Below are 24,139 nucleotides of genomic sequence, written 5' to 3'. Positions count from 1 at the left end.
AGCCTTTATTTCAAAGGCTGATGATATAGTAACCAAAGTGTTTTCCGGCCCATAGTTTGTAATAGGTGATATTTAGGAAACAATTTCTCCGTCTTGAGTGATCTTCCTTTGCTTCGTACTTATATGCATCATTTTGTCTGTGTTTGCTTTGCTTCTACAGGCGATACACATCATACCGACTTTAACTCCTTCGGGTTTATTTTAGCACTAGAGGCGATACCTTTCTGGTATCGGCTATTGGAGCCAACGATCGAACAAATCAGTTGTCATGTATTAATCCAGACGCTAGGGTATTATTTCTTTAGATAGTTCCCATTGATTGCTCTACCAAATTCTTCCTCTCCTTTTAGTATTTTCAAAATATAAGTATTACCGGGCACCCAACATTTGATCCGATAAGGTCCTTCCCAATTAGGTGACCATTTGCTGAACTTACTGTCCTTTGACCCGATCGGCAATTTCACTTTCCAGACCAAGTCTCCTTTAAAAAATTGCTTAATCTTGACCTTTTTATTGTAATATTTTGTAACCCTTAGTTTATTGGCTTCGATATTTTCAAGAGCACGCAACCGAAGGCAACTCAAGTCCTCCAAGTCATCTATCATAAGATTCTTGTAGACTTCGGCTGACAAATCATTCTACAATGTAACATGCCTCGATCTAGTCTAAACTTCCCAAGGAAGAACTGCATTATGGCCATACACAAGTTCATAAGGCGACGTTTTAATTGATCCATGACAGGCCATCCTATATGCCCATAGTGCCTCATTAAGCGTTGAATGCCACTTCCTTGGCTGTTCCTCAATCTTTTTCTTGATCAGCTTAATCATAATCTGATTGGACGCCTCTATCAGGCCATTAGCCTGAGCATAGTAAGAAGAAGAATTTAGTAGCTTGATTCCCATACTGGCAGCAAAATCTCTGAACTCTTCTAATGTGAATATTGTCCCTTGATCAGTAGTTATAGTTTGAGGAATCCCAAAATGATACACAATATGTTCCTCGGTGAAATCAACCATGTTCTTTGAGGTTACCGTCTTCAAAGGAATTGCCTCAACCCATTTAGTGAAGTAATCTGTTGCTACCAATATGAACTTATGTCCTTTGCTTGAGGGCAGAAAAATCTAGCCAATTAAATCAATTCCCCAACCTCAAAACGGCCATGGCTTGATTATTGGATTCATGGCCGATGCAAGCGATTTCTGGATATTACCAAAACATTAACAGTCCTGGCACCCCTTGTAATATTCAAAATAGTCTTTCAATATTGTTGGCCATAAATGTCCAGTTCTGCGAATAATCCACTTCATCTTATAAGCTGATTAATGAGCTCCACATATCCCTTCATGCACCTCGCCCATCAACACCTTAGTTTCCTCTCGATTCAGGCATTTGAGCAATACTCCATCGACTGTTTTGTAATATAGCTGATCATCCAGTAAAACATACTTAGTCGATTTATATCTTAGCTTTATGACAACTTTCTATGATAGATTTCTAAGGTAATCGGCTATTTCAACTCTCCAATCATCATTTGAGGTTTCACTACTCAGGACTTCCCGAAACACTCGATATTTCACTACTTAGGACTTCCCAAAACACTCAATATCCTGACGCACTTTGAGCTAGACGATTAGCCTCTTGGTTCTATGCTCTCGGAATATGTTGGAAAGAGACATGAAGAAATTCTTTAAGCAACTTTTGGCACTCATCATAATATCCTTTCAAAGCATCTTCTTTACACTCATACAGGCCGATCAACTGAATAATAATTAACGATAAATCTCTAAATACTTCAATTGCTTTGGCCCTTACTTCATGAAGAAGTTGAAGTCCCTTAAGAATAGCTTCATATTCTGCCTGGTTGTTGGTAATCATTGGTTCAGTTGGGAGAGCAAACTCAAAACTTGCCCCTCGGGGTGAAATAATAACAATACCAATGCCACCACCTTGCTTGCATGATGATCCATCAAAGAATAACGTCTAAGGCATCGGTTCTATATAATCAATGCTTGGTTTATGATGCTGGGTGACAAAATCGGCCATTATTTGTCATTTGACTGCTTTAGCCGATTCATACTTCAAGTCAAATTCTGATAATGCGAGAATCCACTTTCCCACTCTCCCATTCAGTATTGACATTGATAACATGTGCTTAATCACATCAGCCTTAGAAATAACCATACATTTGGCCGATAATAGGTTGTGTCGTAACTTAGTGTAGGAGAAGTATAAGCACAGGCATAACTTTTCGGTGGGAGAATATCTTGTCTCTGGATTCAGGAGTCTTCTACTCAGATATAAAACAACTCATTCTTTTCCTTCAAACTCTTGCATCAAGGCCGATATGTACAACTTAAAAGGCTTACCTTGCTGAGGGGGACCAGCACAGGTGGACATTTCATATATTCTTTTATCTCTTCATACACTTTTTGTTGTATGTCACCCCACTTGAATTCTTGATTATTTTTCAACTTCAACAATGGAGAAAACGGTAGAACTCTTTCCGACAAATTTGAAATGAATCTTCTGATGAAATTAATCTTACCAAGCAAAGATTGTAACTCTATTTTAGTAGTCGGGGAAACTGCCTCATCAATTGCTTTTATTCTTTTTTGACCAAATTCGATTCCTCTCTCGTGAACCATGAAACCCAAGAATTGTCCAGTTGATACTCCAAAAGCACACTTATTAGGATTCATCTTTAGACCATGTTTTCTTGTGCATTCCAGAGTCTCCCACAAATCAGCTAGATACTCTTTGTACCCTTTGGATTTTATCATCACATCATCGATGTAGATTTCAACAATCCTACTGATCAACTTATGAAAAATATAATTCATCACCCTTTGATAAGTTGCACTGGCATTCTTCGAACCAAAGGTCATCACAACCCACTCGAATAAACCGATTGCATCGGGGCACTTGAAAGCGGTTTTTGCTATGTCTTCCTCGGCCAAGAAAATTTGGTTATATCCTGCATTGTCGTCCATAAAGCTAATAACCTTATGCCTGGCTGCTGCATCTACTAACAAATTAGCTATCGGCATCGGATAACCATCCATGGGTGTGGCTTTGTTCAGATCTCTGAAATCGATGCAAACTCTTAATTTTCCATTCTTCTTATACACAGGGACAACATTCGATATCCACTCTGCATATTGGCATGGTCGGATAAACTTTGCTTCTAGTAACCTTTCAGTCTCCTTTTTTATATCATCAAGCACGTTTGGGTTGAATCTCCTTGGAGCCTATTTAAACGCCCGATATCCAGGTTTAATTGGCAACCAATGTTCAATAATTGACTAGTCTAGACCAGGCATCTCATAGTACTCCCAAGAAAAATAGTCTTTAAATTCCTTTAACAAATCAACTAACTCTCGTTTATACTCAGGATCCAACTTGGCACTTACATACGTCGACCTAGGTCTATCTCTAGAACCAATATCTACTTTTTCTAATTCATCGGCCGACGTGAAACCATGTCCTGGTTTGCCATCTGTACCATCTATTGAATTATCCATTAAGATAAATTTTCAAAGCCAACTACTTGGATCGGTTGTTGGCTTTCATCGTTGATTCTAATGAAGCCTCATTCCCATAACTTGCCAGAAAAGCATTCGAAGCCACCTAGTTCCCAAAAGACTGGATCGGTTGTTGCGATGCTCACAGACTCATCAGCGCGAACCAGTTCGACATCATCTCCATGCCATTGAATTAAACACGGATGCATGGTTGATGGTACACAATAGTTCACATGAATCCAATCATGACCAAGGAGCAAACTGTACGACCCTTTTCCATCGATGATGAAGAATGTAGTGAGCAGTGTCTTACTTCCAATTGTTAGTTCAACGTTCATTGCCCCCCGGGTTTTGGATGCATTACCCCCAAAGTCCTTAAGCATCATGTCAGTCTCAATCAGATCTCCTGGTCTCTTGCCAAGTTTGTAAAAAGTGGTGTAAGGTATGAGATTGACAGAAGCACCTCCGTCTATCAACATCTTGTTCATCGGCTTCCCATCAACCAAACCTTTTACATATAAAGCCTTTAAGTGCTGATGCTTGACTGGTTTATCAAATATAGCATGCTGTACAACCGTTAGCTTGGCAACTATCTCTCCATACTTTGATTCATCGAAATCCGAATAAACTTCTTGATCTACCGGAGCTCTGAATTCTGATGGCAACAGAAAAGCCATTTGAATATTAGCCGATGGTTTCTTTCTATCGGTTGTTTGCTTAGTACGCCATACTTGAGGTTTACCGAATGCCTAAGACTGTTCCAACTCTCTATTCCTTAGGCGTTGCACCCTTCTCTTCTGGCTTCTTGTCAAACCACCTGGACACCATTGACCTTCCTACCAAATATATTTTCTCTCATTACTTTCTTCTTCATAATCAGCCCAGTCTTGATCAATAACAATTTTTCCAAGCCGATTATGAACATTTCCATTTTTAAGCGCCGATCCATGTTATTATGATAATACGCATCTTGAGCATAGATAGACCGGCGGTTGGCTTGAGATTGCCTAAACTCCTAATATTGATCGCTGCACTCTGAACAGTCATTCCTGGTAGGCAACTTCAAACCTTCGTTCCAGCAATGTTTGAAGAAAGGATAATTCCAATGTGATTCAACTTACTTTCTTTCATACCTCTGTTTTTCCTATTGATGCTGGTATTCTTGCTTTTCTAACCAACGCTAATAATCATTTTTCTTTTGCCACTGCCATTTATTCAACAAAATTCGAGATGTAACTCGTGGCTTTGTCGCCCCTTCTTTTGACATTTATCCCTGCTCATATCGGCTCTTTTGCTTATTACAACGTCTTTTAGTTTCCCTGTATTCGTCGACCAATATTTGCCTCTCGGGGTCGACTGTTCTAGCTTCTCTTGATTTGGTTGATGTCAGGACCTTAGTCTTTCCTTTGAACAGCCTAGCATCGACCATGTTTTGATCTCCTAGGAAAGGATTATCATCAACTTTAATCTTCCAAGGCATATCAAATTAGAGTCTTCCTTGCTAAATAGCCTTCTACATATGCTGCCGGAAAATTCTACATTCATTAGTGGAATGAGAAGTAGCGTTATGGAACTTGCAGAACTTCTTATTCTTTAACTAATCAGGGGGCAACATAACATGATTATCGGGCAACTTGATCTATCCCTTCTCAAGCAAGAAATCAAAGAGCTTGTCTGATTTTGTGACGTCAAAGTCATAGCTCTCCTCGACTCCTTTTCCCTAGGGATTTGGCACCATTACTGTCTTTTTGCTCTAATTCTATTCAGCCGTGGCAACCTCTTCTTCTTCATCTTCATAGACATCATCGACTGAATATGGATTATAAGCTTCGGGCACAGTGGTACTCTTCTAGAATCAGGTATCTCTGCGCATACTCTGGAATTGGCTATTGAGCGCCACCACTCGTTGAGGCAATTGACCTAGGTTGTCAAATTCTTGTCCCAGCAGTTTTTCTTTCCATGTTGGCAGCATTCCTTGAATGGCCAAAGCAGCTAGCTGATCATCAGCCAAATTTAATAAGAAGCACAAATTCCTAGTCTCTCGGAACCTCTGAAGAAACTCAGTGCTCGATTCGTTAGTTTTCTGCCTTATAGTTGTCAAATCGGTAATCTTCTTTTCTCCAGTCCTAGTATAAAAATATGTATGAAATTTCTTTTCTAGGTCAGCCCAATTGGCAACGGAGTTGACTGGCAGTGATGAAAACCAAGTGAAGGCTAGCCCTGACAAGGACAAGGAGAAGAAACAAACTCGATGGGCCTCTTCAACAGATGCTTCGCCCAACTGTATAAGATACCGACTGATATATTCTATTGTGCTTATGTTGTCTTGTCCAGTGAACTTAGCTAACTCTGGGAGCCTGTAATTTGTAGAAAGAACGACCAAATCATACCATTCTGGATATGAGCGTTTGTACGAGAAGGTTAGCCCTTTTGGCTTCAGACCGAACTGATTCTTCATCATCTCGGTCACCTTTAGCAACAACTCGTTAGCATATGAATTTGGATTTCTCTACACTTGCTGACCCATCTATGGATTAAAATCCCATGTGCCTTGATACCCTAGATTCAGAATCATATGAAGGGTGTTATAATCTGTGCCATAATGATACCCTTATGGAATCTCTATCTGTTGGGTCCTTTGTTGGTTTGTCGCTTGGAGTCTCTGGTTGCAGACATTAGGATCTATATCTCTACGGATCCTTTGAATTGATGGTGCTATTTTTTGAGCCAACGACGGTATGTGACCTGTTGTGCCAAAATTAATCACCTGGTTCTGACCTTGCCCCGCCAGCTATTGCACATGCCGCACTGACGATCTAGAATTATACTATATCTGATTCATAGTAGTACCTTGAGCTTGTTCAGATAAACTCTGCACTGCCTGGACATCATCATTACCAACTAGTGCTTCTTCTTGATGGCTGGTACTGACTTGATTAGTCCCTTCGGTTGACGAATGTGGAATATTGTAATAAGCCAGCCCAACCTGACCAATTGGAAACCCATGAAACACCTCTTTCATGGTGTTGTGGAATGTGTCTAAGAAAGCTTCATTATGGCTTGATATGGCATCACAAACAGATTTGTCTATAGCTTCCGTGAAGAAACGCATGTCTTCAGCTTCATCTGCATCTATCTGCCCGTGCAATAGAACTCTTGGTAAAGGATATTTCTTAACAATTGTATTGTCACGTGTTTTGGTGTAGGACAACAAACACTTGTTCTAAAATTCTTCTATAGCTTTGCCGATGACATCTCTATCTTCATCAGGTAGGTCTTCGTAATGTACCATAAGAATGTCGTTGTTGATGTAAACCGCCATCAAAGGATTGTGGGTTTGAGTCCCACCGGGCATGCTAGAACGTGTGTTGGCACGAAATTTTATCCCGTGCCGAGGGCATAGGAGCAAGCCGGAAGGGTTTGCTCGATGGAGCTAGAGATCCGCTAACTTCAGCGCAAGGATTATCGATCCTGCGCACACCTCCCAAGACGTGCTAGTCAATTTAATCCTGTAATTGACAAGGAGAGAAAGTTAATCAGTAATTTAAGGTGGAACATGCCGGTGTTGCCAGGCAGTCCCGAATGTGCGGCTCTGAGAGCCAATGTGGAAGGAGATCGACTAAATAGTCAATTCCAGCATACTCATAAGAATAAATAAGTTAAAACTCATAGGGTTACGGAAGGAAAATTGGTTATCATTTAGGATGAATCTCGTTATTTAGACAAATGTTAATCAATGGCAATAGGATGTCAACAATAATCAGTTTATGCTAAGCCAATGACTTCAAGTAACCGAATCCCTTTTTATATAAAAGAAGCATCTCATCATCATTTAACCATTTAATAGAGATAAATCTAATGAACATATTAGATCTCATCTATCGTTGTGACCAGTGGGGCATGAGGCAGAATCATGCAGGCCGTAGAAACAGCGATAAAGTCGATGACCCTAACTTATTACTAATATCAGTGGGGCATGGGTAGAATCATGCAGGCTAAAATACAATAATAAGATTATGGGGCTAACACATCTTTCAACCTATCTTTATGTCGGCACAAAATTTCGTCCCGTGCCGAGGGCACACGAGCAAGCCAGAGGGGTCTACTCGATGGAGCTATAGATCCGCCTGGCTTCAACGCAGGGGTGGTCGATCCTGCGTACTCCTTCCAAGATGTGCCAGTCAATTTGACCCTACAATTGACAAGGAGAGAAAGCTAATCAGTAATTTAAGGAGAAACATGCTAGTGTTGCCAGACAGTCCCGAATATACGGCTCTGAGAGCCGATGTGGAAGGAGATCGACTAAATAGTCGATTCCAGCATACTCATAAGAATAAATTAGTTAAAGCTCATGGGGTTATGGAAAGAAATTCGGTTATCATTCAGGATGAATATTGTTATTTAGACAAATATTAGTCAATTGCAATAGGATGTCAATAATAATCAGTTTATGCTAAGCTAATGACTGTAAGTAACCAAATCCCTTTTTATGTAAAAGAAGCAACCCATCATCATTTAACCATTTAATAAAGATAAATCTAATGAATATATTAGATCTCATCTATCATTATGACCAGTGAGGCATAAGGCAGAATCATGCAGGCCGTAGAAACAACAATAGATTTGACGACCCTAACTTATTACTAATATCAGTGGGGCACGAGGCAGAATTATGCAGGCCGTAATACAATAATAAGATCAAGGGGCTAACACATTTTTCAACCTATCTTTACTTCAACGGTCTCGTGACGTGAACTGCGTATGTGAAAGCGCTCGATATCGGCTAAAATAGCCGATTCAGGCATAGCACACAGTTAAGGTCATGCCCTATCAGGAATAGATCTACCAAATAACGATCCCTACTCTACGGTGCTAACAGTGGGGTGTGAGGCAGAATCACACAGGCCGTGATAACGGGCCACGGAACGGTTTTCGTTAGCCAATAGATCTATTCAAGACAAAACATGCCTTAACCGCACACTATGCACGATCAAGATTGATATAAAACAACCAATAAAATATAACTCATCGTTTAAGGTGCAGATTAGATCAATTTAGATTAACAAACGATGGGTTAAACATGATATAAGGCCGATCTAGATCAATCTCAATCGAGCGAAGTAATATTGCTGTAATTAAATAAATAATAGAAGCAATAAGCAATATAGATAACTTAATGAATCTATCCGAAGGAACGTCATCCTTAGATAGAGCCGATAACTTAACCTTAATCTAGTTCGAGCAGTGGAGGTCGACCGGATCGATGCAGTCGTGCTTGAACTAAACAAGAGTCGATAACTAGCTTATACCAGAATCACAGTGGAGGTCGACCAGATCGATGTAGCCATACGAACAGAAGTATAAGCCATGATTGTACTTACAGATAAGCCGGAGGTCGGCCGGACCGATGCAGCCCTGTTTACTGAAGAACTCGCCAAGATCTACTCTACTCCTACTCCTAAGAGGTGGCCGGAGCCGAAAAAAGTAAGGAACTTGTATTTGATTGATTTGTGTCTTTTACAATAGCCAGGATCCAATATTTATACCCTAGAGCCTAAACATGAATCCTACTCGAGCACGACTCATTACAATCTTCGGCATAGAAGAAAACATTCCTAATTTAAGATAACTTGGACCCTAATCTTTCTCTTTTTGTAGAGTCCAATATGTAGTTTCCTGGCGCCAACCGTAGCTCATCATCGCTATCTGCTGACGTCATCCAAAGAGATCTGATTCCAGAGTCTTATCTAAATCAGCTGATATCGATCCTCATGCAATCGATTCCTTGATCGACCCAATTTTGGAAGCTTCAAGTTCCCATATTTTTCTCTCTAAATTTTGGTGTAAACACTTTACTTCAACGGTCTCATCACGCGAACTGCATATGTGAAAGCACTCGATATTGGCTAAAACAGTCAATTCAGGCATAGCGCACAGTTAAGGTCATGCCCTATAAGGAACAGATCTACCAAATAACGATCCCCACTCCACGGTGCTAACAGTGGGGTGTGAGGCAGAATCACATAGGCCATGGAACGGTTTTCGTTAGCCAATAGATCTATTCAAAACCAGGCATGCCTTAACCACATACTATGTGCGATTAAGATTGACGTAAAATAGCCGATAAAACATAACTCATCGTTTAAGGTGCAGATTAGATCAGTTTAGATTACCAAACGACCAAACGATAGGTTGAACAGGATATAAGGCCAATCTAGATCAATCTCAATCGGGTGAAGTGATATTGCTGTAATTAAATAAATAATGAAAATAATAAGTAATATCGGTAACTTAATAAATCTATCTGAAGAACGCCACCCTTAGATAGAGCCGATAACTTAACCTTAATCTAGTTTGAGCAGTGGAGATCGACTAGATCGATGCAGCCGTACTTGAACTAAACAAGAGTCGATAACTAGCTTATACCAGAGTCGCAGTGTTGGTTGACCGGATCGATGCAGCCATATGAACAGAAGTATAAGCCATGACGGTACTTATCGACAAGCCAGAGGTCGGCCGGACCGATGCAGCCCTGCTCGCTGAAGGACTCACCGAGATCTACTCTACTCCTACTCCTAAGGGGTGGCCAGAGCCAAAAAAAAGTAAGTAACTTGTATTTGATTGATTGTAAGTCCTTTACAATAGCCGGGGTCTAATATTTATACCTGGAACCTACGCATGAATCCTACTTAAGCACGACTCATCACAATTTTTGGCCTAAGAGAAAACATTCCTAATTTAAGATAACTTGGACTCTAATCTTTCTCTTTTTGTAGAGCCCACCATGTTTTTCTCGGCGCCGATCGTAGCTTTTATCGTTATCCGCTGGCGCTATCTGAAGAAAGCCGATTCTAGTTCTGCATTCGAATCAGCTGATACCGACCTTCATGCAATTGATTCCTTGATGACATGATTTTGGGAGCTTTCGAGTCCCTGTAATTCTTCATCCAAATTTTGGTGTAAACATCCACATACAACACAGAAGATCACCAAATAGCAGACGGGTTTGGATACCCAGGCTCACTCACAAGTACAGTAAAGCCTACTATGCTTTTACAAACCAAGCAAGTTTTGCTTTATATTGGTAATTTTATAGCACCATAGGACCGATGCCCCCACGACCGCTGGACGCCACCGAGCAGGATTTGGCAAGCCAAGCCCGATCCCCCGTCGCTGCATCGGTTGAAGAAGAAGGATGGGCCCGCAATAGAAACGATTGCGTGAGCGAGCAGGGGCGCGGCTCAAGCAGGCGGCGGCGGCTCTAGCAGATGACGACCAGAGTGAGCAGCGCCGCGGGGCGAGCAAGCGATGGCGAGACAGCGACGTGGCCCGGTGAGAAGCAGTCGGCGGAGGGCGGCGTGGGAGGAGGCAATCGGGGTGGGCTAGCACGGGGCAGGGATGTGGCCCTGCCGGGCGGAGGATGGCGCGAGAGGACGGGCGGCTAGGTGGATCGGGTGAAGGAGAAGAGGAAGGAGAGGATAAGGTACGGAGGGAGAGGGGCATTTTGGACATCTTTACTGACCGGGCCCACATGTCAGGGTAGCTAAACGGTAAAAATTGGACGGAAGATGGACGGAATGGCGTGGGCGACAAAAAAAGTTTCGGTCAGTGGCACGTGTGACCGCACAAATTTTTTAGTGGCTTGCAAGTAATTCTAATCTTTTATAATGGTATACGGGTAAATGCCTCAGTAAGTAAACCATGACCCCTTAATGTAGTTTCCACACTAAAAGCCCATTCAGGATAATTTGTACCATCTAAAGTGATACTGATGACAATTGCAGTAATATGAGACATATTGAAATCTGCTGGAGCATGAATAACAATTCAAAAAGTCGAGGACCAGACAACAGTTACTACCACCGATGCAGACAGCAGATGGCAGACGTGGACTGCTCCCCAGATCAGACAAAAGGAGAACAGCAGGCGGATGACAAGGTGACGGGGAAGTCGCGAAGAAGAGCCACGACGAGGCCGCATGCCCGCACGTGAAGTCGCGAAGAGGAGACGCGCGCGTGACAGGGCCGCACGGGAAGGCCACGCGCGTGACGGAAGACCTCGCGCAGGGATGAAGACCGGGGGCGTCGGGCGATGCTGGAGAGTGGAGACGGCCCGCGCGTCCAAAACAGAGGACCTGCGCAGTGGAAGGAAACGACGCGGCGACGGGCCACACGGAAGGACGGCACGGCGACGGGCCGCACAGAAGAAACAGAGGAGGATCCCAAGAAAAAAAAATGGGTCCCGGGAATGATTTAGATGAGTCTAAACCTAACCCTAATCTATGGCTTTGATTCTATATTACTAACTTGGAAGATCTGAGAAGATAATCACTCCAAGGGTAGAGAGAACTATATATAGAGAGAGTCTCTTGGGCTACATCGGTCTATAGATATAAGGGCCTTCGTACACTTAACAGTATCTACTGGGATTTTGATTTAGGCCTTGTTTAGTTGGATCCTAAAGTTCAAAAAGTTGCTACAGTACCTATCACATCGAATGTTTGCGGCCCGTGCATGGAGCATTAAATGTAGACGAAAATAAAAACTAATTGCACAGTTTGGTGGGAAATTGCGAGACGAACGTTTTGAGCCTAATTAGTCCATATTTGAACACTATTTGCCAAATAAAAACGAACGTGCTACAGTAGCCCCAAAATCCAAATTCCTACAACTAAACAAGGGCTTACTTTGGTTGGGTATACATAGACAGGTAACACTGCATGTTACTAAGGATGCGCTTCAATTGCCTTAATATCTTAGATTTGCTTGGTCTTCATTTTCAGATTGATGTGAACACTGAAGTTCGTGTGATTCGTCACATCGGTCTTAAAGAACTTCGACTCTACATGGATTTTGGACGTTGTAGTCGTCCATTGTTTAATGCTGAGGGGCAGAAACTGTTCATAGAAGGGCATATCGGAGCCTTGCAACAAAGGGTCTGGCATTGATAAACTCTTAGCTTCCACTTAAATTTACATGTGCATAATTTTTCCCCTAAGCTTCTTCTGTTCTTTTTCTCTGCTAATCCAGGATAGTCCTAACGAAGGTTGGCATGAGGTTGTCTCAAAAGGACATTTAGAGTACATAGATACCGAAGAAGAGGAGACTACCATGATCTCCATGACCATGTAGGTGAGATATACGTGTGTAGCTGATTGAACATATTATGAAAAGGATTCTACCTACCATTCTGGAGAATTTTTCTACGTAGATTAGTTCGTCTTTCTTCATTGCAGTACTTTGTTGTGACTATTGTTCCGTTGGCTTGGATTATAAGTTGTACTTTTTCAGCCAACGAACGGTATTTTTCTCTCACAACAAATCAGCTAATGATACTTTTAGCCATGGCTTATCAGCCAAGCGAACATGACATATAGTTAAGTATGAGTAAAGGATCCAATACTTTTTTCTAAGTCTTCAATTTATGATATACTCAATCCATAATCAATTCAGTTTCATGCATGAACATTTACATCTTAGTCATAGCTTGTTCGTTCCGGTTGAATTGACTTATAAGTTATGACTGAAAAGTACTTCTGGCTAGTTTAGTGCGAAAGAAAAATACTATTTAAATCATAAATTATAAGTCAGATAGATACTAGTGAATAAAAAGAAACTAGATGACGCGCGCAGTACCGGAGCGCGCATCGGGTTCGGCTGCCGCAGCAGCGCAGCACAGAAACCGTCTCGGCCTCATCATCAGAGCAGACACGTGGGGGTGTCGGCAGCGTCCCTATCCAAACGGGTCAGTGCCTTACAGCCTACTAGGACTCCTCATTCATCAGCCTACTGCTAGGATATAGGCCAGTTCGGCTGGTAGGGTTGTTTACATTGTACTGGTTTATTTCGGTTGATTTTAATAGATTTAATAGTGTCCTATGAGAAAATAAATTGAAACAAGCTGACTGGAGCTGAGCTGAACACGTCCATAGTTTATTATGATGGATTTCTTCCTTTTATCTTTGACCAATATGTAAAACGGTTTTAAGATTGAACGCATGTTCGGTTTGCTGAATTTTGGCTGAAATTGACTGAAAAATACTATTTTAACTGAATTATTGTGAAAGAAAAACACTGTTTCTGGCTGAAAAAAAATGAATCGAATAAGCTGAATATGGGTAAGCTGAACGGGACTACAGTAGAGTTGAAGCGTAGACGAATTGATTAGGAAAGGCACCTGCTGACCTGCACGAATCGATGGAGAAACGGTTGCAACACCAATGCTTGTGCCGTGTTTTTACCAATGCCCCTGTAAAGTAAACCAATCCTAAGTGTAATAATGCACAGCGCTTGGGCATTCTGCAAGCGCCCCTAGCACCCGAGATTTGGCCTGTTTAAACTTATCAGCTGACTTATCAGTTAAAATCTATAGTATTATTTTTGCACAATAAAACAGCTTCAGTCGACTTATCAGCCGACTTTAATACCAGCCGAACAGACTAAAGTTACGGTGTTCTCCTTCCATGAAACAAATCGTTTTTCGTCTTCTTTTTCCTTTTAGGAAAAAAAGAACATTTCTTCTTCCCCATATCTCTTGAGAGTTCTCCTTGCCAACAAACTCGATTTTTTTTAATTTTAATATTTTTTAAAACTAATTTTAAATCTAACACTGTCTATTTTTTTAACTAACACTTTTGGCCGTGCCATGTATGGTGGTGCGGCAGCGGGCTGACGTGACGACGACCGGAATCACTGACCGGTGACGTGCCAGGGCTTGCCGCGCCACCGATTTTGGCGCGGCAGTGCCGCGCCCTAATCCGTGGCGCGGCAGAGCCGAATAAAACCTCGGCGGTCAGTCCCCCGCTGCCCGAGCAGCAAGACCGCCTGCACGCGCCTGGCCGCCGCCCGCCCGGCCCACCGTTGCCGCCTCCCTCCCTTCCCTTCCATTCCTCGGCCGCCTCCCTCCCTCCTCGTCCTCGTTCAAGGTAATGACATACTTTTTATTTTTGTTTGAATGGTGGATAGGATATTATGAATGGAAGTTAAGGTTAGAAGAAAAATTATGTTTGGGAACTATGGGCTACGGTTTGAAGAAATATATTAGTTTGATTTTATCAATGTTAAGGTTAATTATTTAGTTACAAGTATATTTACCATGTAGATGGAAGATATGTTTCGGGAGCATTTGTGGCGAAAACGGGGTCGTCCTAAATAATTGTACCCCGACGAGTCATAGCAAAGATGCCCCCGTCCCTCTTGAAATTCTTGTCCCTAACTATGACTGTGGTCGTCCGGCCGACGTGTTTCAATCGAGACATCCGGACACAACAGCTCATTGCTTCTACACATACAGTCGTTTTAATGTAAGTAATTGTTTCCGTATGTTTTTTTCTTCATTTGTATTACTAGATTACTAATATTTTGTTGGAATTTTGTTGTGTAGGTCCATGAGAGGTGCTTTTTCTTTCAGTGGATCGATGGTGCAGACAAGTTTGACCCCAGGTACCTCCTTTTCAATGATTGGTGGAGAGGACGACATCCACGAGAGCACTTCGAGCGGTGGGTTCCACCTCCCCCTAACCCCCTCCAATAACGGCTAAGGAGAAGTACTTAGCCGCAGTTAGACGACTCAAGGAACCTCCTCTGTGCGATTGTGGAGATCGAGTTGTGATAAACCCTGAGAATACGTTGGAGTTTATGTGTCCAAACAAGCATGAAGTAGGTGCAAAGTGTATGTGTTGAAATGTTGAGCTATATGTGTTCATGTACTAATGTCACGTTTTTTAGGTGTATTCAATGGTGAAGTGTCGTTTCAAGGAGTGGTTGTATGGTCCTAAGAACAAATGGCCCGAAGAACCACCAAAGGCAAAGCAAAAGAAGAAAGAAAGGTTAATTTATAAAGCACCTCCAGTAAAGTGTGAATGTGGTATTAAATCCAACTACAGTCTACTCCCTTCGGAGCTTGGAATAGACCATTATTGCGGCCATATGGTTGACTATGATGAGGTTGGTTATTTTTGTGGTAGCCATAAAATCGTATTTTATTTCTTTTGCTAAGACATATATGATATAATTTTTCATTTGAACGGAGCACTGGGAAATGCAGGTGGGAATGTTATGATGGTCAAGCTAAGTTCTTGGATGAACTGAAGGAGAAGCAAGTAATTGCATGGAAGAGGGGATATGGACCTGACTACGTCAACCTTTTCGTTAAACATCACAAAGACAAGATGTGTGAGTTTGCTAGACAGCGTGGTATTTGTAATCCGATCGACGTTGGGCTTGACAAATGGAGATTGGAGAGATGGATGACGTTAGAGGAGGAGAGGGCAAGGAAGGAAGCAAGGGAGGAGACAAGAGTACAGATGCAGGTCTTGAACGAGCATGTTGTTGCATTATGTGCCAGTGAGTGTTTGAAAGCCTTTTTTTGTTGCCTGATTTTAAATGTAATATAATCGTGTTGCTAACTGATTGCATTTTATACATGAAGGGATTGGATGCAGCAAGGAACATGCTGTAGAGGTGGCTCGTGCAAGGTACGAGGAAAAGAAGTTAATGAGCACAGAAAGCGAGCTGGTCGTACCGTTGAATCACCGATTGTGTTGTCTGATGAGGGGGATGAGGATGAGGACAACACTACCAGACTCAGCGAGCTCATCGCTGACGACGCGTTCTTCACTCAGGCCACAGCAGATGAAGCGGAGGCCGCTTACTACAGGCGAAAGGCAGATCAGGGCAATGCAGGTGAGCCTAGCCACAGCATAGGGTTGTGGTTGAGGATTGGTACTTGGACGATGAGTTGCTTACTCAGTATGTTTCTGACTGAGGGTTTTTTATTGCACCGTCTGTTAGTTTCATGCTTTATTAATTATCAATGTAGCTATGTACTAGAAATTCCATTGTGTTGTCTTATATTCCATTTGAACTACTGATGTATTATACCCATGTATTATGTACTCGGATTACCCATATTCGATCTTAAGTGATCACATCTGTTTGTATCATGCGTTGAGAATTTCTAAAACGAACGAAATTGACCAAAATTATCTCGAATACAGCGCCATAGCCCACTGGTTTAGCCGCATCATAGCCTAGGTTCTGCCGCACCATAGTCCAAGGCATGTTAGTGACGCGCCATAGACCACGGCGTGGTAGTGACGCAGGCAGAAACCGACCAGCCTCAATTGAGCTGTTGTCGGTGCGGTAAAAAACTACAAGTGTTGTCGCGACCGTGCGCAAGTTGAAACGAATATGAAGCAATAAATGGACGATAAGTTGCCACATAACATTTTCATTGGTTTATGAGTCTGCAAGTTTTCGTCGACAATATTCGTCCGACAGAAGTTCAACGTAACGAACTAAGTCCCAGGAATATAAGGATCCCTCGAACGCCTCTTGGAAACCTCGTCGTCTGGTGGAAGAAGTGGGTCGTCGTTCTCCACCTCAAGAAGGGGGTACATCTGGTGCGGCGTGGGAGGGGCCATCCTATTATAAAATTGATAAACAAAGGGTTAGAGTATTCAAATTAGCAATATTCAGATTAACATTATGTAGCATTGTAAAATTTGAACTACTTGTTATGCAATACGAACACAATATGAAAGCACACGTTGCCCTCGTCTTCTATGCCTGCTAGCCTTATGACCAGATTATTTGCAAACGGAGCAAAGATTCCTACCATGGGTCTCATTGAAGTCTCCCCCTCCGTACATGTCTTTGTCGTACCCTCTCATAGCGTCCATGTCCCCCTTGAGTCGCTTCTTCTTCCTTCTACCCTTCCCTACCTTCATTAGATCCGGATGCGGCACATAGTCATAACCATTATAAGGTGGCCACTGTGTCGGGTCAAGGTATGGCTCGAAGCTCATCTCCCAAATACTAACGGTATTCGAACGGAGATAAAAGGGTGACATATATGGTAGATCCTCATAGTTGTACCTACGAACCCTGTGGGCCATGATCATATGAGAGCAAGGGGCATGCATGATCTGAGGAACGTTGCAACTGCACTCTACCTTTTCAAGATCAACTCGGTAGTTTCGTCCACCATAACGTTCACCGCCCAAGCTTGTGCCATCCTTGCCCCGTACACTAAAGATATGGCAGCGGGGTCCATATGGCTCGGCGGTGTGTTGTTTGGCCAATTCCTCGGCGTCCTTCAAATGTTCAGCTCTGACCTTTCCAAAACACCCCTGCTTAGCTATATTCATCTGTGCAAGTTCCCACCTCTTCACAAAATATTCGTTGCACTTATGAAAGGAGAACTCAATAATTCCAGACACAGGCAACGATCGAACTCCGGTGAAAACACGGTTGAAGGACTCCGAGGAGTTAGTGGTCATGATGCCATACCTAAACCCCCTTGTCATATGCTAACACCCACTGAGCCTTCTATTCCATCTGCGCCTCTAACCAGGCCTTTCCCGCTTTATTTACCATCTTGTCTAGCTCTCTCTTTATCTCCTTGAACTGGTGCTCTGTACGTACACAACATAGAGCCTTTACCTTGTCACATACCTCCTGCTTCCGCTGACGCCGTTAGAAATTAGCGGCAAAGTGTCTCATGCACCATCTATGTACTAGAGGTGGGAACCCATCTATATCCTCAGCTGCAGCATTAAGAAGCCCTACGTGATGGTTTGAGATCAAATATATAGTACGAGATGGGCCAAGCACTTGTACACTAGAAGCCGCATGAACCATGACCATGATTCATTGTTCTCTCCCTCTGCCAAAGCAAAAGCCACGGGTACTATCTGGTCCTCAGGATCAACAGCAGCAGCCATCATCAAGGTGCCCCTGTACTTTCCTATCAGGAAAGTGCCATCAACAAGTATGACTGCCCGACAAAACTAGAATGCATGTTCCATTTGCGTGAACGACCAGAACACACGATAGAGGACATGCCTCATTGGGTCCCGAAAACACATCCCTCCGGTGTCCACAAACCATTTCAAGCCAGGGTTGTAGTAATGCATTGCACATAAGATGCGGGACACCCCGTTGTATGCTTCCTCCCAACTACCCCATCGAATAACCAGAGCAATTTGCTTAGCACGCCAAGCCTTTCTGTGCGTCACATCGTACTTAACGAATCCAGATATGGACTGTTGTAAAGAAGACACTGAAATGTCGTTATTGTCATCAACGAGCCCCAATATACGACGGGCAAGGTAACGTGCAGTGAGCTGCTGATGATTTTCCTTCCCCCTATTGTCTAGGCAAGTGTGGGGTTCGACAACTTTAGTTATCCTCCTCTTGCCATCACTTTGTCTCTTCCGTGCATTTAACCTCCACATACAACCGTTTTTGCATATCACGTGGTACCTCAACTCCTAGTCCGAATGAATGACGGTGTATGGCCTATGGTGGTACACAACATAGTCCTGAAGGAAGAGTTTCATCTCTGACATTGTGTTGAATATCATCCCCTTCCTAAGGGTTTCTTTCTCATGGTCATACAATGATTTTCTACACATCAGGAGACCGGTGTCACAAACTGCCATATCTGTCATGCTGACATCCTTATAGCTAGGAACGCCCTTGAAAGGTACGTTCTTGGACCTTAGTTGCTCAAGCTCAGTCACTGTGTAAGGTGGTGATGGAACATACTGCTGCAGTTCGCTAATTCTAGCCCATGAATCATAGGGGGTGTCATCTACAGACAAATATGTGACTAGTCTACCCTGAGCCTGGACACCATGCAAAACCACAGTTGGTACTGGTAATGGCATAGTATGAACCAGTACTAGCATGGCATCAGCTAGTGTTGGCATAGCATCTGTACCTCCTTGGTCATCATCAGAATTGTTTGAATCACTGCTAACTATATCACCGATCCTGTCCTCCTCCTCTGGCTCCTCATCTTCCCATTCGAACTCATTCACATTGAAATCATTGTGTCGATGTTTTGGACTGGGGGTCCTCAACCAACTAGTAAATTTGTACTGCGTGCCCCTAATCCCGGATGGTGATGCAAAGAAATACAAGGTTTATACTGGTTCAGGCAATCGGTGCCCTACGTCCAGTCTGAGAGATCGATCTTGTATTCCTTGCACCGAAATGCTCGTAGTAGGGGGTTACAAGCAGGACGAGAGAGGGAGCTAGTCCTAGGTCTCTATGATGGACGGGGCGAGTTGCTTGAGATGTTGATCTCGAGTGTGGACGCTACAGCCTATGTTCGCCTATCTCGTGAGTTCGTATGTGCCTGGGTGTGTCTAAGTTTTTGCAAGTGTCCCCCCCATCCCCTAGAAATGGCCCTGGTCCCTCTCTTTTATAGTAGAAGGGGGGAAGGGGGTGATACATGCGCTAGTTATGTGGCGTCGTGTGAACAAAGGCGGCCTGTCCGAGCCCTGTAGCCTGTTGCTGTGGCGGAAATGATCGATGGAGTGGTTCCATCCTTGAAGTGCTGGAGCAGCGCATCGGTCATATCCGATCCTGTGCGACGTGGGAGCTAGCAATAGCTTGACGTAGGGCCTAACGAGCGACGTGCCGGTCGTAGTGCGTTGTCCGCACGAAGTGCCGAGGCTTAGTCGGTGCCGAGGCCGAGCCATCGTGGGGGGGCTCGGCAGGCGTGAATCCCAAGGTTATAGAGACCCTAAGGTGAATTGCCGAGGTGTGGAGGGAGCGGCTGACCCTGTGCACTGATTCCGAGGCTACAGGGATCCGAGCTTAACTCTCCATGCCGCGTTGTCCTCGGAGCAATTAGAGTTGGGCAGCACAGTGTGGTATGGACATTAGTCTTGGGCACAGTGTTGCGCACAGTGGCCGGTAACTCCTGCCTTGTCTTGTTTCGGGCGGCATGGTGTCGATGTGACTTGCGTCTTGTCGGCCACTCCTCCCATACCGAGCTGTCATCCGGACGACGTTGTGGAAGTGGTTGGTCGAGGCGGAGGCGATGGGGTGGTTTGCCGAGCCTACCCTGAGCGAGGTGGAGCGTTGGTAACTCATCCGAGGCCTTCTGGGCGGGGTCTCGGGTGAGTCGGAGAATCGGTTTCCTGTCCGAGGCCTCTCGAGTGAGGCCTTTGGCGAGGCAGAGAGTCAGTTAACCATCCGAGGCCTTGGACGTGCCCCGTGTGCGACACGGGGGACTCGGCGGTCAGTGTCATACTTGGTTTAGGTGGAATAGTGCAGGACGTTTGTCCATAGGGCATGGTAACCCCTGCACCGTCAGTAAGGGATGGTAAAAAGAAGATTTGACCGTTGTCCCATCGCTCTTGTTGCTGTACCCTGCTGGTCGTGGCTGACATAGCGGATGCATGCAGGCGCATTAAATGGATGGGACAGCCTGCCAGAGGGATGGTCGAGGCGGAGGCGACGACGACACAGGATGAGCCCGGCCTCGGGCGAGGCGGAGATTTGGTCCGAGACCGGATTCGGTCGAGCCGGCCTCGGACATCATCGTGAACTGTTTCCTTAGTTTGACTAAGGAGGCCTCATGGGGGTTTATGAGTTTTTTTGGCTTTTGCTTAGGGTACCCCCTTTTTATGGTACCCGACAGTAGCCCCCGAGCCTCTGAGAGAGTGTGTGCGCTCTCTCGGAGGTTTGAGACTCAACTTGCGGCGGCTCTTATCGAGATTTGCGTTTCGTACTCGAGGCCTCGGTGGGTGCGCGTGAGCGCACCCGCCGGGTGTAGCCCCCGAGGCCCTGGATGAGTGGATTTTACTCCTCTAGGGGCTTTTCTTACGTCGTGTGAAGGATTTTTATTGCGTTAGCCGAGTCCATGAGCGCGAGTTCAGGTTGCTGAGTCTCGGTTTAGTTATAGGAAGAACCCCTGAGCCTCTGCTCGGAGCAAGAGGACTGCCAGGGGTTTCCTTGTCTTTTTTGTATGGCCCTCACGCATCCTTTTCATTCGGACGGAGGGGTTGTTTGCCGAGCCCACTCATGTGCGAACCTAGGTCGCTGGGTCTCGGCAAACTTGCAGGAAGAGCACCCTAGCCTCTGCACAGAGCGAGAGGGCCGTCAGGTGTTCTCCTGGCTTCTTGTGTGCCCCTCGCGCATGAGGGTTTGCTTGCCGAGCCCCCCTCGGGTGCGAGCCTGGGTCGCGGGGTCTTAGCATATCTGCAGGAAGAGCCCCCTAGCCTCTGCACGGAGCAAGAGGGCCGTCAGGAGTTCCCCTGGCTTTTTTATATGACCCTCGCGCTTCCTTTTCGTTCGGAAGGAGGGGTTTGTTTGTCGAGCCCCCTCGAGTGCGAGCCTGGGTCGCTGGGTCTCGGCAAAGTTGCAGGGAGAGCCCCTTAGCCTCTACAAGAGGTCCATCAGGGGTTCCCCTGGCTTTTTTATACGACCCTCATGCTTCCTTTTCGCTCGGAAGGAGGGGTGGAATATGCCAGGCTACCCTTGATGGGCGCGAGCGGTGGCATTTTCGGTGAGCTGTTATCGGGTAAGTCCGAGTGGAGGCCCGAGCCCCGTTCATTAGGGGTCAGCTAGCGGTCCATGGACGCACTCCAAGAGTACTAGAGGGTTTCTCTAGTGGGTGTCGGGGCCATTCGCTGGGCCCCGGTGGCTCGGTGCCTCCCTACGATGGGATCCCATTCGGAGACTTCCCTGTCGATCTCGGACACGACTTAGAGCATCCCAGGCAGTCGCCTGCCAGGGTCTCGGCCAAGCACGGGCTCGCCCATAGTCGTCCCTGACTCTGTTGCCCTGGGGCGGCTGTCGAAACCCTTAGGGGCCCAGCCTTCGAACCCCTGGACCGTAACGGGCTCGATGCCCTTTTTATCGCGTTTTTTCGAGTCTTCAAGTGCGGGCTTGGGTCGCTTGTCCTTGTCTTGGGTGTAGGAGGAGCCCCCGAGCCTCCGCACGGAGCGAGAGGGCGGTCAGGGGTCCCCCTGACTTTTTTGTTCAACCCTCGCACATCCTTTTCATTCGGACAGAGGGGTTGTTTGCCGAGCCCACTCGTGTGCGAACCTGGGTTGCTAGGTCTCGGCAAACTTGTAGGAAGAGCCCCCTAGCCTCTGCACGGAGCGAGAGGGCCATCGGGTGTTCTCCTGGCTTTTTGTACACCCCTCGCGTGTGAGGGTTTGTTTGTCGAGCCCCTCTCGGGTGCGAGCCTGGGTCGTGGGGTCTTAGCATATCTGCAGGAGGAGCCCCCTAGCCTCTGTACGGAGCAAGAGGGCCGTCAGGAGTTCCCCTGGCTTTTTTATATGACCCTCGCGCTTCCTTTTCGTTCGGAAGGAGGGGTTTGTTTGCCGAGCCCCCTCGAGTGCGAGCCTGGGTCGCTGGGTCTCGGCAAAGTTGCAAGGGGAGCCCCTTAGCCTCTGTGAGAGGTCCATCAGGGGTTCCCCTGGCTTTTTTATATGACCCTCGTGCTTCCTTTTTGCTCAGAAGGAGGGGTGGAATATGCCAGGCTACCCTCGATGGGCGCGAGCGGTGGCATTTCCGGTGAGCTGTTATCGGGTAAGTCCGAGTGGAGGCCCGAGCCCCGTTCGTTAGGGGTCGGCTAGCGGTCCATGGACGCACTCCAAGAGTACCAAAGGGTTTCTCTAGTGGGTGCCAGGGCCGTTCGCTGGGCCCCAGTGGCTCGGTGCCTCCCTACGGTGGGATCCCATTCAGAGACTTCCCTGCCAGTCTCGGACACGACTTTGGGCGTCCCAAGCGTTTCGCTTGCTTGGCGTCGGCCCCGTACGGGCTTGCCCACGGTCGTCCCTAACTCTGTTGCCCTGGGGCGGCTGTCGAAACCTTTAAGGGCCCAGCCTTTGAACCCCTGGACCGTAATGGGCTCGATGCCCGGTTCCTTCATCTGAAAGGAATAGGGTGGGGGATATCTCCCCCATCAGCTCAACAACAGCTGGCGTGCCTTTTGAGGCAATTTTCTTGGGGAGGCGAAATGACGCCAACTGCTACAGCGATCGGACGTGACGTGGTGTCAGTGGATGGGACGTAATTGTTCCCACGATTAATGAGGAAAAGGTGGGCACGCGGGCGGTAAAATCGGATCAGGATTAACCGCGCCGGATCTGAGGGAAACTTCCTCGATTTCGTCGCCCGTCCGTTTCGCCTTTACCCTGCATAAATACGCAACGAGCCTCGTCTCTTCCCTCCTTACCTTGCCCGCATTAGCTTCGCCGTCTTTGAGCCGTTGCTAGAGCAGAGAGCCCCAGGAGGAAGAAGGGAGAGAGGCGAGGCGGGGGGAGAGAGAGAGAGACTCACTGCCGTAGTCAAACCCTCCACCGCACCCATGGCCGGCGACATTGTTGTCATTGAGGTGGACCCTTGGGATCCATCCGACGTCACCGTGGAGATGCTTTAGTCGCTCGTCGATGGCAGGCTCCTTCATCCGGTGACCGACCCCAACAGGCCAGAGTGGATCGCTCCGTCGGGTGAGCCAGAGCCGAGGCCTCGCAATGGTTACGTCGTGAGCTTCGTGTCCTTTAACGAGCGCGGCCTCGGCATCCCGGCGGACCGATTCATGCGGGCGCTCCCGCACTACTATGGCGTGGAGCTCCACAACTTCAACCCCAATTATATCGCGTAGGCGGCCATCTTCGTCGCTGTCTGCGAGGGGTTTTTGGGGATTGCTCCCCATTGGGAGTTGTGGCTCCACCTCTTCCGAGCGGGGCATACCACCAAGCCGACGGGCATGTCGGGCACGAGGAAGGTGGTGAGGTCTGGTGGCTACACTCTCCAAGTGTGCTAGGACCACCAGAACCTCTATATCCCAGCCCAGCTCGCGTC

The sequence above is a fragment of the Miscanthus floridulus genome, chromosome 3 (assembly GCF_019320115.1).
Source record: "Miscanthus floridulus cultivar M001 chromosome 3, ASM1932011v1, whole genome shotgun sequence".
In the NCBI taxonomy this organism is placed as follows: domain Eukaryota; kingdom Viridiplantae; phylum Streptophyta; class Magnoliopsida; order Poales; family Poaceae; genus Miscanthus; species Miscanthus floridulus.
The sequence above is the reverse complement of the archived record's forward strand: the minus strand, read 5'-3'. Positions refer to the sequence as shown.